The sequence below is a fragment of the Hyla sarda genome, chromosome 8 (assembly GCF_029499605.1).
Source record: "Hyla sarda isolate aHylSar1 chromosome 8, aHylSar1.hap1, whole genome shotgun sequence".
Taxonomy (NCBI): domain Eukaryota; kingdom Metazoa; phylum Chordata; class Amphibia; order Anura; family Hylidae; genus Hyla; species Hyla sarda.
Genome location: NC_079196.1, coordinates 118,262,730 through 118,278,875, shown reverse-complemented (window position 1 = coordinate 118,278,875; position 16,146 = coordinate 118,262,730). Strand labels below are relative to the sequence as shown.

General features: G+C 43.5%; 9 pseudogenes; all 9 read right to left on the bottom strand.

Moving 5' to 3' along the window:
• Positions 1-1,438: 1,438 nt before the first annotated feature.
• On the bottom strand, positions 1,439-1,702 carry LOC130286208 (U2 spliceosomal RNA; annotated as a pseudogene).
• Positions 1,703-3,171: 1,469 nt separating this feature from the next.
• Positions 3,172-3,435, bottom strand: LOC130289540 (U2 spliceosomal RNA; annotated as a pseudogene).
• Positions 3,436-4,883: 1,448 nt separating this feature from the next.
• On the bottom strand, positions 4,884-5,147 carry LOC130287489 (U2 spliceosomal RNA; annotated as a pseudogene).
• Positions 5,148-6,619: 1,472 nt separating this feature from the next.
• LOC130288149 (U2 spliceosomal RNA) lies at positions 6,620-6,884 on the bottom strand (annotated as a pseudogene).
• A 1,459-nt stretch (positions 6,885-8,343) lies between these two features.
• LOC130288704 (U2 spliceosomal RNA) lies at positions 8,344-8,608 on the bottom strand (annotated as a pseudogene).
• A 1,484-nt stretch (positions 8,609-10,092) lies between these two features.
• On the bottom strand, positions 10,093-10,357 carry LOC130288590 (U2 spliceosomal RNA; annotated as a pseudogene).
• Positions 10,358-11,820: 1,463 nt separating this feature from the next.
• On the bottom strand, positions 11,821-12,084 carry LOC130287488 (U2 spliceosomal RNA; annotated as a pseudogene).
• Positions 12,085-13,538: 1,454 nt separating this feature from the next.
• Positions 13,539-13,802, bottom strand: LOC130287487 (U2 spliceosomal RNA; annotated as a pseudogene).
• Positions 13,803-15,262: 1,460 nt separating this feature from the next.
• Positions 15,263-15,526, bottom strand: LOC130287689 (U2 spliceosomal RNA; annotated as a pseudogene).
• Positions 15,527-16,146: the final 620 nt, after the last annotated feature.

Below are 16,146 nucleotides of genomic sequence, written 5' to 3'. Positions count from 1 at the left end.
GTGGACCCAACCATGTCCCCTTCATGAGCACTCACATTACTCATAGGAATGGAAGGAAGGCTGGCAGCCAAACAGCCTCCCATACACTTTCTGGGTGGGTGGCAGTCAGCCACCCATACATACATACAGCACAGGCTAAACCCACATCATCACTTAAAAAAAGGACAGGCGACCATTGCACTCTGATAGAGCATTTAGCAATGCAATCCATAGCCTGGCTTTTGCCTGAACCCCCATCACTCCTCCTCTTGCATATAATCTGCATATGAAAACAACACGCCTACCTTTGTTGCACATAGCTGCCTGCCTGTCTCTAGTTACCCCACTGGCTGTAGCTGCGTCCCTTCCGACATGGAATAACACCAACTGTAACGATAAACTGAAAATTAACAGTATAAACATGCATCATTTTGGACTCTGGTATTTGCTGAATCCGGGTGACCTGACAATCGATGGTGGTGCCGCTGGTGATTCTGGCCTTCTTGGAATCTGTTGGGCCTATGTGTTAGCTCACACATCACTTGGGTATCCATGGTAACTACCACAACATGGTCATCTGCAGTTTACATCTAGCCCGTGGCATTGAATGGCATTTTAAAAGTGCTAAGGGTCCTGGTGCAATAATCCTCCCATGAGGATCAGCCTCAACGGCTTTGTAGATTGCACTCATGTCAGCAACTCCATATACATTTTTTTTTTCTTCATGCTTCTTTCTTCATCCTTTTTTCTTTCTGTCATTCAGACTTTCATTCATTCGATCTCTCTCACTCTCTTGCTTTAACTCATTTGTTCTCACTCACTCACTCACTCAATCACTCACTCACTCATTCACTCTCACTCACTCTCACTCTCTCACTCACTCGCTCACTAAGTCAGTCTCTCTCTCTATCTCTCTCTCTTTTTCTTTTTATATATATTTTTTTCCGTCTTCTTCTTCTTCTTCTTCAGACCCTGTCATAGCACTAATGCCTTTCCAATACCACCAGCAGATGGAGACACTCCATTGCAACATTGGTTGTGAGCAGCAGTTTCTAAAAACAAATGCCTCATGGCGGATTTCCCATCCATCAATGGATGGTAAATTTTGTTTTTATCATTCACTGACCACAGAAACCAATGCATGGTCAAGCAACAGCAATGACACACCCTTGTGTATAGGCATGAGACCCTCATGTCATTTAACAGGATTCAGCACCACCCACAAGACAGCTACCTGTCATGTCATGTCAAACCTGCACAGGTGTGCTAGATTATTATTATTTAGTTTTATTTTATTTTTTTACACCAATCAGTGTGCAAACATGGTCATTAAAACGCTAAATGAATAGACGTTCATAAACCAGTCAGTGCAACTCATCATTTTGGTCTCCAATTCTCAAACTCAAATTCTCACCCACGGAGGATTAAATGAGAATCTTTCTTGTTTAACACTGGAATGGGGTGGTGCACTGTTCACTACCCGAAGATACTGCCACATCGGGTCAATGCATAGGGCGACAGAAGCAAGCTTCCAAATCAGCTCCCTTTCTCAAAAATCCATTTAATTTATGGTTCCCAGATAGGGAACGTATGTATCAGTATGTGCTCACAAGTCACCCAAGTGCAAGTATTCACACAAAAAAAAACGTGCCTCAGGATGCGATCTGTCGCAAGATCCTTTCTTTTTTTACACTTGATCTAAGCCAAAAGGCCTAGAGGGGATAACCGGGAAAGTGGTGGACCCAACCATGTCCCCTTCATGAGCACTCACATTACTCATAGGAATGGAAGGAAGGCTGGCAGCCAACCAGCCTCCCATACACTTTCTGGGTGGGTGGCAGTCAGCCACCCATACATACATACAGCACAGGCTAAACCCACACCATCACTTAAAAAAAGGACAGGCGACCATTGCACTCTGATGGAGCATTTAGCAATGCAATCCATAGCCTGGCTTTTGCCTGAACCCCCATCACTCCTCCTCTTGCATATAAGACAATATTTCAGATCTGCATATGAAAACAACACGCCTACCTTTGTTGCACATAGCTGCCTGCCTGTCTCTAGTTACCCCACTGGCTGTAGCTGCGTCCCTTCCGACATGGAATAACACCAACTGTAACGATAAACTGAAAATTAACAGTATAAACCTGCATCATTTTGGACTCTGGTATTTGCTGAATCCGGGTGACCTGACAATCGATGGTGGTGCCGCTGGTGATTCTGGCCTTCTTGGAATCTGTTGGGCCTATGTGTTAGCTCACACATCACTTGGGTATCCATGGTAACTACCACAACATGGTCATCTGCAGTTTACAGCTAGCCCATGGCATTGAATGGCATTTTAAAAGTGCTAAGGGTCCTGGTGCAATAATCCTCCCATGAGGATCAGCCTCAACGGCTTTGTAGATTGCACTCATGTCAGCAACTCCATATACATTTTTTTTTCTTCATGCTTCTTTCTTCATCCTTTTTTCTTTCTGTCATTCAGACTTTCATTCATTCGATCTCTCTCACTCACTTGCTTTAACTCATTTGTTCTCACTCACTCACTCACTCACTCACTCAATCACTCACTCACTCATTCACTCTCACTCACTCTCACTCTCTCACTCACTCGCTCACTAAGTCAGTCTCTCTCTCTCTCTCTCTTTTTCTTTTTATATATATTTTTTTTCCGTCTTCTTCTTCTTCTTCTTCAGACCCTGTCATAGCACTAATGCCTTTCCAATACCACCAGCAGATGGAGACACTCCATTGCAACATTGGTTGTGAGCAGCAGTTTCTAAAAACAAATGCCTCATGGCGGATTTCCCATCCATCAATGGATGATAAATTTTGTTTTTATCATTCACTGACCACAGAAACCAATGCATGGTCAAGCAACAGCAATGACACACCCTTGTGTATAGGCATGAGACCCTCATGTCATTTAACAGGATTCAGCACCACCCACAAGACAGCTACCTGTCATGTCATGTCAAACCTGCACAGGTGTGCTAGATTATTATTATTTAGTTTTATTTTATTTTTTTACACCAATCAGTGTGCAAACATGGTCATTAAAACGCTAAATGAATAGACGTTCATAAACCAGTCAGTGCAACTCATCATTTTGGTCTCCAATTCTCAAACTCAAATTCTCACCCACGGAGGATTAAATGAGAATCTTTCTTGTTTAACACTGGAATGGGGTGGTGCACTGTTCACTACCCGAAGATACTGCCACATCGGGTCAATGCATAGGGGGACAGAAGCAAGCTTCCAAATCAGCTCCCTTTCTCAAAAATCCATTTAATTTATGGTCCCCAGATAGGGAACGTATGTATCAGTATGTGCTCACAAGTCACCCAAGTGCAAGTATTCACACAAAAAAAAACGTGCCTCAGGATGCGATCTGTCGCAAGATCCTTTCTTTTTTTACACTTGATCTAAGCCAAAAGGCCTAGAGGGGATAACCGGGAAAGGGGTGGACCCAACCATGTCCCCTTCATGAGCACTTACATTACTCATAGGAATGGAAGGAAGGCTGGCAGCCAACCAGCCTCCCATACACTTTCTGGGTGGGTGGCAGTCAGCCACCCATACATACATACATACAGCACAGGCTAAACCCACATCATCACTTAAAAAAAGGACAGGCGACCATTGCACTCTGATGGAGCATTTAGCAATGCAATCCATAGCCTGGCTTTTGCCTGAACCCCCATCACTCCTCCTCTTGCATATAAGACAATATTTCAGATCTGCATATGAAAACAACACGCCTACCTTTGTTGCACATAGCTGCCTGCCTGTCTCTAGTTACCCCACTGGCTGTAGCTGCGTCCCTTCCGACATGGAATAACACCAACTGTAACGATAAACTGAAAATTAACAGTATAAACCTGCATCATTTTGGACTCTGGTATTTGCTGAATCCGGGTGACCTGACAATCGATGGTGGTGCCGCTGGTGATTCTGGCCTTCTTGGAATCTGTTGGGCCTATGTGTTAGCTCACACATCACTTGGGTATCCATGGTAACTACCACAACATGGTCATCTGCAGTTTACATCTAGCCCGTGGCATTGAATGGCATTTTAAAAGTGCTAAGGGTCCTGGTGCAATAATCCTCCCATGAGGATCAGCCTCAACGGCTTTGTAGATTGCACTCATGTCAGCAACTCCATATACATTTTTTTTTCTTCATGCTTCTTTCTTCATCCTTTTTTCTTTCTGTCATTCAGACTTTCATTCATTCGATCTCTCTCACTCACTTGCTTTAACTCATTTGTTCTCACTCACTCACTCACTCATTCACTCTCACTCACTCTCACTCTCTCACTCACTCGCTCACTAAGTCAGTCTCTCTCTCTCTCTCTCTCTTTTTCTTTTTATATATATTTTTTTTCCGTCTTCTTCTTCTTCTTCAGACCCTGTCATAGCACTAATGCCTTTCCAATACCACCAGCAGATGGAGACACTCCATTGCAACATTGGTTGTGAGCAGCAGTTTCTAAAAACAAATGCCTCATGGCGGATTTCCCATCCATCAATGGATGGTAAATTTTGTTTTTATCATTCACTGACCACAGAAACCAATGCATGGTCAAGCAACAGCAATGACACACCCTTGTGTATAGGCATGAGACCCTCATGTCATTTAACAGGATTCAGCACCACCCACAAGACAGCTACCTGTCATGTCATGTCAAACCTGCACAGGTGTGCTAGATTATTATTATTTAGTTTTATTTTATTTTTTTACACCAATCAGTGTGCAAACATGGTCATTAAAACGCTAAATGAATAGACGTTCATAAACCAGTCAGTGCAACTCATCATTTTGGTCTCCAATTCTCAAACTCAAATTCTCACCCACGGAGGATTAAATGAGAATCTTTCTTGTTTAACACTGGAATGGGGTGGTGCACTGTTCACTACCCGAAGATACTGCCACATCGGGTCAATGCATAGGGCGACAGAAGCAAGCTTCCAAATCAGCTCCCTTTCTCAAAAATCCATTTAATTTATGGTCCCCAGATAGGGAACGTATGTATCAGTATGTGCTCACAAGTCACCCAAGTGCAAGTATTCACACAAAAAAAAACGTGCCTCAGGATGCGATCTGTCGCAAGATCCTTTCTTTTTTTACACTTGATCTAAGCCAAAAGGCCTAGAGGGGATAACCGGGAAAGGGGTGGACCCAACCATGTCCCCTTCATGAGCACTCACATTACTCATAGGAATGGAAGGAAGGCTGGCAGCCAACCAGCCTCCCATACACTTTCTGGGTGGGTGGCAGTCAGCCACCCATACATACATACAGCACAGGCTAAACCCACATCATCACTTAAAAAAAGGACAGGCGACCATTGCACTCTGATGGAGCATTTAGCAATGCAATCCATAGCCTGGCTTTTGCCTGAACCCCCATCACTCCTCCTCTTGCATATAAGACAATATTTCAGATCTGCATATGAAAACAACACGCCTACCTTTGTTGCACATAGCTGCCTGCCTGTCTCTAGTTACCCCACTGGCTGTAGCTGCGTCCCTTCCGACATGGAATAACACCAACTGTAACGATAAACTGAAAATTAACAGTATAAACCTGCATCATTTTGGACTCTGGTATTTGCTGAATCCGGGTGACCTGACAATCGATGGTGGTGCCGCTGGTGATTCTGGCCTTCTTGGAATCTGTTGGGCCTATGTGTTAGCTCACACATCACTTGGGTATCCATGGTAACTACCACAACATGGTCATCTGCAGTTTACATCTAGCCCGTGGCATTGAATGGCATTTTAAAAGTGCTAAGGGTCCTGGTGCAATAATCCTCCCATGAGGATCAGCCTCAACGGCTTTGTAGATTGCACTCATGTCAGCAACTCCATATACATTTTTTTTTCTTCATGCTTCTTTCTTCATCCTTTTTTCTTTCTGTCATTCAGACTTTCATTCATTCGATCTCTCTCACTCACTTGCTTTAACTCATTTGTTCTCACTCACTCACTCACTCACTCAATCACTCACTCACTCATTCACTCTCACTCACTCTCACTCTCTCACTCACTCGCTCACTAAGTCAGTCTCTCTCTCTCTCTCTTTTTCTTTTTATATATATTTTTTTTCCGTCTTCTTCTTCTTCTTCTTCTTCTTCTTCAGACCCTGTCATAGCACTAATGCCTTTCCAATACCACCAGCAGATGGAGACACTCCATTGCAACATTGGTTGTGAGCAGCAGTTTCTAAAAACAAATGCCTCATGGCGGATTTCCCATCCATCAATGGATGGTAAATTTTGTTTTTATCATTCACTGACCACAGAAACCAATGCATGGTCAAGCAACAGCAATGACACACCCTTGTGTATAGGCATGAGACCCTCATGTCATTTAACAGGATTCAGCACCACCCACAAGACAGCTACCTGTCATGTCATGTCAAACCTGCACAGGTGTGCTAGATTATTATTATTTAGTTTTATTTTATTTTTTTACACCAATCAGTGTGCAAACATGGTCATTAAAACGCTAAATGAATAGACGTTCATAAACCAGTCAGTGCAACTCATCATTTTGGTCTCCAATTCTCAAACTCAAATTCTCACCCACGGAGGATTAAATGAGAATCTTTCTTGTTTAACACTGGAATGGGGTGGTGCACTGTTCACTACCCGAAGATACTGCCACATCGGGTCAATGCATAGGGCGACAGAAGCAAGCTTCCAAATCAGCTCCCTTTCTCAAAAATCCATTTAATTTATGGTCCCCAGATAGGGAACGTATGTATCAGTATGTGCTCACAAGTCACCCAAGTGCAAGTATTCACACAAAAAAAAAACGTGCCTCAGGATGCGATCTGTCGCAAGATCCTTTCTTTTTTTACACTTGATCTAAGCCAAAAGGCCTAGAGGGGATAACCGGGAAAGGGGTGGACCCAACCATGTCCCCTTCATGAGCACTCACATTACTCATAGGAATGGAAGGAAGGCTGGCAGCCAACCAGCCTCCCATACACTTTCTGGGTGGGTGGCAGTCAGCCACCCATACATACATACAGCACAGGCTAAACCCACATCATCACTTAAAAAAAGGACAGGCGACCATTGCACTCTGATGGAGCATTTAGCAATGCAATCCATAGCCTGGCTTTTGCCTGAACCCCCATCACTCCTCCTCTTGCATATAAGACAATATTTCAGATCTGCATATGAAAACAACACGCCTACCTTTGTTGCACATAGCTGCCTGCCTGTCTCTAGTTACCCCACTGGCTGTAGCTGCGTCCCTTCCGACATGGAATAACACCAACTGTAACGATAAACTGAAAATTAACAGTATAAACCTGCATCATTTTGGACTCTGGTATTTGCTGAATCCGGGTGACCTGACAATCGATGGTGGTGCCGCTGGTGATTCTGGCCTTCTTGGAATCTGTTGGGCCTATGTGTTAGCTCACACATCACTTGGGTATCCATGGTAACTACCACAACATGGTCATCTGCAGTTTACATCTAGCCCGTGGCATTGAATGGCATTTTAAAAGTGCTAAGGGTCCTGGTGCAATAATCCTCCCATGAGGATCAGCCTCAACGGCTTTGTAGATTGCACTCATGTCAGCAACTCCATATACATTTTTTTTTCTTCATGCTTCTTTCTTCATCCTTTTTTCTTTCTGTCATTCAGACTTTCATTCATTCGATCTCTCTCACTCACTTGCTTTAACTCATTTGTTCTCACTCACTCACTCACTCAATCACTCACTCACTCATTCACTCTCACTCACTCTCACTCTCTCACTCACTCGCTCACTAAGTCAGTCTCTCTCTCTCTCTTTTTCTTTTTATATATATTTTTTTCCGTCTTCTTCTTCTTCTTCTTCTTCAGACCCTGTCATAGCACTAATGCCTTTCCAATACCACCAGCAGATGGAGACACTCCATTGCAACATTGGTTGTGAGCAGCAGTTTCTAAAAACAAATGCCTCATGGCGGATTTCCCATCCATCAATGGATGGTAAATTTTGTTTTTATCATTCACTGACCACAGAAACCAATGCATGGTCAAGCAACAGCAATGACACACCCTTGTGTATAGGCATGAGACCCTCATGTCATTTAACAGGATTCAGCACCACCCACAAGACAGCTACCTGTCATGTCATGTCAAACCTGCACAGGTGTGCTAGATTATTATTATTTAGTTTTATTTTATTTTTTTACACCAATCTGTGTGCAAACATGGTCATTAAAACGCTAAATGAATAGACGTTCATAAACCAGTCAGTGCAACTCATCATTTTGGTCTCCAATTCTCAAACTCAAATTTTCACCCACGGAGGATTAAATGAGAATCTTTCTTGTTTAACACTGGAATGGGGTGGTGCATTGTTCACTACCCGAAGATACTGCCACATCGGGTCAATGCATAGGGCGACAGAAGCAAGCTTCCAAATCAGCTCCCTTTCTCAAAAATCCATTTAATTTATGGTCCCCAGATAGGGAACGTATGTATCAGTATGTGCTCACAAGTCACCCAAGTGCAAGTATTCACACAAAAAAAAAACGTGCCTCAGGATGCGATCTGTCGCAAGATCCTTTCTTTTTTTACACTTGATCTAAGCCAAAAGGCCTAGAGGGGATAACCGGGAAAGGGGTGGACCCAACCATGTCCCCTTCATGAGCACTCACATTACTCATAGGAATGGAAGGAAGGCTGGCAGCCAACCAGCCTCCCATACACTTTCTGGGTGGGTGGCAGTCAGCCACCCATACATACATACAGCACAGGCTAAACCCACATCATCACTTAAAAAAAGGACAGGCGACCATTGCACTCTGATGGAGCATTTAGCAATGCAATCCATAGCCTGGCTTTTGCCTGAACCCCCATCACTCCTCCTCTTGCATATAAGACAATATTTCAGATTTGCATATGAAAACAACACGCCTACCTTTGTTGCACATAGCTGCCTGCCTGTCTCTAGTTACCCCACTGGCTGTAGCTGCGTCCCTTCCGACATGGAATAACACCAACTGTAACGATAAACTGAAAATTAACAGTATAAACCTGCATCATTTTGGACTCTGGTATTTGCTGAATCCGGGTGACCTGACAATCGATGGTGGTGCCGCTGGTGATTCTGGCCTTCTTGGAATCTGTTGGGCCTATGTGTTAGCTCACACATCACTTGGGTATCCATGGTAACTACCACAACATGGTCATCTGCAGTTTACATCTAGCCCGTGGCATTGAATGGCATTTTAAAAGTGCTAAGGGTCCTGGTGCAATAATCCTCCCATGAGGATCAGCCTCAACGGCTTTGTAGATTGCACTCATGTCAGCAACTCCATATACATTTTTTTTTTCTTCATGCTTCTTTCTTCATCCTTTTTTCTTTCTGTCATTCAGACTTTCATTCATTCGATCTCTCTCACTCACTTGCTTTAACTCATTTGTTCTCACTCACTCACTCACTCACTCAATCACTCACTCACTCATTCACTCTCACTCACTCTCACTCTCTCACTCACTCGCTCACTAAGTCAGTCTCTCTCTCTCTCTCTCTTTTTCTTTTTATATATATTTTTTTTCCGTCTTCTTCTTCTTCTTCTTCTTCTTCTTCTTCTTCTTCAGACCCTGTCATAGCACTAATGCCTTTCCAATACCACCAGCAGATGGAGACACTCCATTACAACATTGGTTGTGAGCAGCAGTTTCTAAAAACAAATGCCTCATGGCGGATTTCCCATCCATCAATGGATGGTAAATTTTGTTTTTATCATTCACTGACCACAGAAACCAATGCATGGTCAAGCAACAGCAATGACACACCCTTGTGTATAGGCATGAGACCCTCATGTCATTTAACAGGATTCAGCACCACCCACAAGACAGCTACCTGTCATGTCATGTCAAACCTGCACAGGTGTGCTAGATTATTATTATTTAGTTTTATTTTATTTTTTTACACCAATCAGTGTGCAAACATGGTCATTAAAACGCTAAATGAATAGACGTTCATAAACCAGTCAGTGCAACTCATCATTTTGGTCTCCAATTCTCAAACTCAAATTCTCACCCACGGAGGATTAAATGAGAATCTTTCTTGTTTAACACTGGAATGGGGTGGTGCACTGTTCACTACCCGAAGATACTGCCACATCGGGTCAATGCATAGGGCGACAGAAGCAAGCTTCCAAATCAGCTCCCTTTCTCAAAAATCCATTTAATTTATGGTCCCCAGATAGGGAACGTATGTATCAGTATGTGCTCACAAGTCACCCAAGTGCAAGTATTCACACAAAAAAAAACGTGCCTCAGGATGCGATCTGTCGCAAGATCCTTTCTTTTTTTTACACTTGATCTAAGCCAAAAGGCCTAGAGGGGATAACCGGGAAAGGGGTGGACCCAACCATGTCCCCTTCATGAGCACTCACATTACTCATAGGAATGGAAGGAAGGCTGGCAGCCAACCAGACTCCCATACACTTTCTGGGTGGGTGGCAGTCAGCCACCCATACATACATACAGCACAGGCTAAACCCACATCATCACTTAAAAAAAGGACAGGCGACCATTGCACTCTGATGGAGCATTTAGCAATGCAATCCATAGCCTGGCTTTTGCCTGAACCCCCATCACTCCTCCTCTTGCATATAAGACAATATTTCAGATCTGCATATGAAAACAACACGCCTACCTTTGTTGCACATAGCTGCCTGCCTGTCTCTAGTTACCCCACTGGCTGTAGCTGCGTCCCTTCCGACATGGAATAACACCAACTGTAACGATAAACTGAAAATTAACAGTATAAACCTGCATCATTTTGGACTCTGGTATTTGCTGAATCCGGGTGACCTGACAATCGATGGTGGTGCCGCTGGTGATTCTGGCCTTCTTGGAATCTGTTGGGCCTATGTGTTAGCTCACACATCACTTGGGTATCCATGGTAACTACCACAACATGGTCATCTGCAGTTTACATCTAGCCCGTGGCATTGAATGGCATTTTAAAAGTGCTAAGGGTCCTGGTGCAATAATCCTCCCATGAGGATCAGCCTCAACGGCTTTGTAGATTGCACTCATGTCAGCAACTCCATATACATTTTTTTTTCTTCATGCTTCTTTCTTCATCCTTTTTTCTTTCTGTCATTCAGACTTTCATTCATTCGATCTCTCTCACTCACTTGCTTTAACTCATTTGTTCTCACTCACTCACTCACTCACTCAATCACTCACTCACTCATTCACTCTCACTCACTCTCACTCTCTCACTCACTCGCTCACTAAGTCAGTCTCTCTCTCTCTCTCTTTTTCTTTTTATATATATTTTTTTTCCGTCTTCTTCTTCTTCTTCTTCAGACCCTGTCATAGCACTAATGCCTTTCTAATACCACCAGCAGATGGAGACACTCCATTGCAACATTGGTTGTGAGCAGCAGTTTCTAAAAACAAATGCCTCATGGCGGATTTCCCATCCATCAATGGATGGTAAATTTTGTTTTTATCATTCACTGACCACAGAAACCAATGCATGGTCAAGCAACAGCAATGACACACCCTTGTGTATAGGCATGAGACCCTCATGTCATTTAACAGGATTCAGCACCACCCACAAGACAGCTACCTGTCATGTCATGTCAAACCTGCACAGGTGTGCTAGATTATTATTATTTAGTTTTATTTTATTTTTTTACACCAATCAGTGTGCAAACATGGTCATTAAAACGCTAAATGAATAGACGTTTATAAACCAGTCAGTGCAACTCATCATTTTGGTCTCCAATTCTCAAACTCAAATTCTCACCCACGGAGGATTAAATGAGAATCTTTCTTGTTTAACACTGGAATGGGGTGGTGCACTGTTCACTACCCGAAGATACTGCCACATCGGGTCAATGCATAGGGCGACAGAAGCAAGCTTCCAAATCAGCTCCCTTTCTCAAAAATCCATTTAATTTATGGTCCCCAGATAGGGAACGTATGTATCAGTATGTGCTCACAAGTCACCCAAGTGCAAGTATTCACACAAAAAAAAACGTGCCTCAGGATGCGATCTGTCGCAAGATCCTTTCTTTTTTTACACTTGATCTAAGCCAAAAGGCCTAGAGGGGATAACCGGGAAAGGGGTGGACCCAACCATGTCCCCTTCATGAGCACTCACATTACTCATAGGAATGGAAGGAAGGCTGGCAGCCAACCAGCCTCCCATACACTTTCTGGGTGGGTGGCAGTCAGCCACCCATACATACATACAGCACAGGCTAAACCCACATCATCACTTAAAAAAAGGACAGGCGACCATTGCACTCTGATGGAGCATTTAGCAATGCAATCCATAGCCTGTCTTTTGCCTGAACCCCCATCACTCCTCCTCTTGCATATAAGACAATATTTCAGATCTGCATATGAAAACAACACGCCTACCTTTGTTGCACATAGCTGCCTGCCTGTCTCTAGTTACCCCACTGGCTGTAGCTGCGTCCCTTCCGACATGGAATAACACCAACTGTAACGATAAACTGAAAATTAACAGTATAAACCTGCATCATTTTGGACTCTGGTATTTGCTGAATCCGGGTGACCTGACAATCGATGGTGGTGCCGCTGGTGATTCTGGCCTTCTTGGAATCTGTTGGGCCTATGTGTTAGCTCACACATCACTTGGGTATCCATGGTAACTACCACAACATGGTCATCTGCAGTTTACATCTAGCCCGTGGCATTGAATGGCATTTTAAAAGTGCTAAGGGTCCTGGTGCAATAATCCTCCCATGAGGATCAGCCTCAACGGCTTTGTAGATTGCACTCATGTCAGCAACTCCATATACATTTTTTTTTCTTCATGCTTCTTTCTTCATCCTTTTTTCTTTCTGTCATTCAGACTTTCATTCATTCGATCTCTCTCACTCACTTGCTTTAACTCATTTGTTCTCACTCACTCACTCACTCAATCACTCACTCACTCATTCACTCTCACTCACTCTCACTCTCTCACTCACTCGCTCACTAAGTCAGTCTCTCTCTCTCTTTTTCTTTTTATATATATTTTTTTCCGTCTTCTTCTTCTTCTTCTTCAGACCCTGTCATAGCACTAATGCCTTTCCAATACCACCAGCAGATGGAGACACTCCATTGCAACATTGGTTGTGAGCAGCAGTTTCTAAAAACAAATGCCTCATGGCGGATTTCCCATCCATCAATGGATGGTAAATTTTGTTTTTATCATTCACTGACCACAGAAACCAATGCATGGTCAAGCAACAGCAATGACACACCCTTGTGTATAGGCATGAGACCCTCATGTCATTTAACAGGATTCAGCACCACCCACAAGACAGCTACCTGTCATGTCATGTCAAACCTGCACAGGTGTGCTAGATTATTATTATTTAGTTTTATTTTATTTTTTTACACCAATCAGTGTGCAAACATGGTCATTAAAACGCTAAATGAATAGACGTTCATAAACCAGTCAGTGCAACTCATCATTTTGGTCTCCAATTCTCAAACTCAAATTCTCACCCACGGAGGATTAAATGAGAATCTTTCTTGTTTAACACTGGAATGGGGTGGTGCACTGTTCACTACCCGAAGATACTGCCACATCGGGTCAATGCATAGGGCGACAGAAGCAAGCTTCCAAATCAGCTCCCTTTCTCAAAAATCCATTTAATTTATGGTCCCCAGATAGGGAACGTATGTATCAGTATGTGCTCACAAGTCACCCAAGTGCAAGTATTCACACAAAAAAAAACGTGCCTCAGGATGCGATCTGTCGCAAGATCCTTTCTTTTTTTACACTTGATCTAAGCCAAAAGGCCTAGAGGGGATAACCGGGAAAGGGGTGGACCCAACCATGTCCCCTTCATGAGCACTCACATTACTCATAGGAATGGAAGGAAGGCTGGCAGCCAACCAGCCTCCCATACACTTTCTGGGTGGGTGGCAGTCAGCCACCCATACATACATACAGCACAGGCTAAACCCACATCATCACTTAAAAAAAAGGACAGGCGACCATTGCACTCTGATGGAGCATTTAGCAATGCAATCCATAGCCTGGCTTTTGCCTGAACCCCCATCACTCCTCCTCTTGCATATAAGACAATATTTCAGATCTGCATATGAAAACAACACGCCTACCTTTGTTGCACATAGCTGCCTGCCTGTCTCTAGTTACCCCACTGGCTGTAGCTGCGTCCCTTCCGACATGGAATAACACCAACTGTAACGATAAACTGAAAATTAACAGTATAAACCTGCATCATTTTGGACTCTGGTATTTGCTGAATCCGGGTGACCTGACAATCGATGGTGGTGCCGCTGGTGATTCTGGCCTTCTTGGAATCTGTTGGGCCTATGTGTTAGCTCACACATCACTTGGGTATCCATGGTAACTACCACAACATGGTCATCTGCAGTTTACATCTAGCCCGTGGCATTGAATGGCATTTTAAAAGTGCTAAGGGTCCTGGTGCAATAATCCTCCCATGAGGATCAGCCTCAACGGCTTTGTAGATTGCACTCATGTCAGCAACTCCATATACATTTTTTTTTCTTCATGCTTCTTTCTTCATCCTTTTTTCTTTCTGTCATTCAGACTTTCATTCATTCGATCTCTCTCACTCACTTGCTTTAACTCATTTGTTCTCACTCACTCACTCACTCACTCAATCACTCACTCACTCATTCACTCTCACTCACTCTCACTCTCTCACTCACTCGCTCACTAAGTCAGTCTCTCTCTCTCTCTCTTTTTCTTTTTATATATATTTTTTTCCGTCTTCTTCTTCTTCTTCAGACCCTGTCATAGCACTAATGCCTTTCCAATACCACCAGCAGATGGAGACACTCCATTGCAACATTGGTTGTGAGCAGCAGTTTCTAAAAACAAATGCCTCATGGCGGATTTCCCATCCATCAATGGATGGTAAATTTTGTTTTTATCATTCACTGACCACAGAAACAAATGCATGGTCAAGCAACAGCAATGACACACCCTTGTGTATAGGCATGAGACCCTCATGTCATTTAACAGGATTCAGCACCACCCACAAGACAGCTACCTGTCATGTCATGTCAAACCTGCACAGGTGTGCTAGATTATTATTATTTAGTTTTATTTTATTTTTTTACACCAATCAGTGTGCAAACATGGTCATTAAAACGCTAAATGAATAGACGTTCATAAACCAGTCAGTGCAACTCATCATTTTGGTCTCCAATTCTCAAACTCAAATTCTCACCCACGGAGGATTAAATGAGAATCTTTCTTGTTTAACACTGGAATGGGGTGGTGCACTGTTCACTACCCGAAGATACTGCCACATCGGGTCAATGCATAGGGCGACAGAAGCAAGCTTCCAAATCAGCTCCCTTTCTCAAAAATCCATTTAATTTATGGTCCCCAGATAGGGAACGTATGTATCAGTATGTGCTCACAAGTCACCCAAGTGCAAGTATTCACACAAAAAAAAACGTGCCTCAGAATGCGATCTGTCGCAAGATCCTTTCTTTTTTTACACTTGATCTAAGCCAAAAGGCCTAGAGGGGATAACCGGGAAAGGGGTGGACCCAACCATGTCCCCTTCATGAGCACTCACATTACTCATAGGAATGGAAGGAAGGCTGGCAGCCAACCAGCCTCCCATACACTTTCTGGGTGGGTGGCAGTCAACCACCCATACATACATACAGCACAGGCTAAACCCACATCATCACTTAAAAAAAGGACAGGCGACCATTGCACTCTGATGGAGCATTTAGCAATGCAATCCATAGCCTGGCTTTTGCCTGAACCCCCATCACTCCTCCTCTTGCATATAAGACAATATTTCAGATGTGCATATGAAAACAACACGCCTACCGTTGTTGCACATAGCTGCCTGCCTGTCTCTAGTTACCCCACTGGCTGTAGCTGCGTCCCTTCCGACATGGAATAACACCAACTGTAACGATAAACTGAAAATTAACAGTATAAACCTGCATCATTTTGGACTCTGGTATTTGCTGAATCCGGGTGACCTGACAATCGATGGTGGTGCCGCTGGTGATTCTGGCCTTCTTGGAATCTGTTGGGCCTATGTGTTAGCTCACACATCACTTGGGTATCCATGGTAACTACCACAACATGGTCATCTGCAGTTTACATCTAGCCCGTGGCATTGAATGGCAT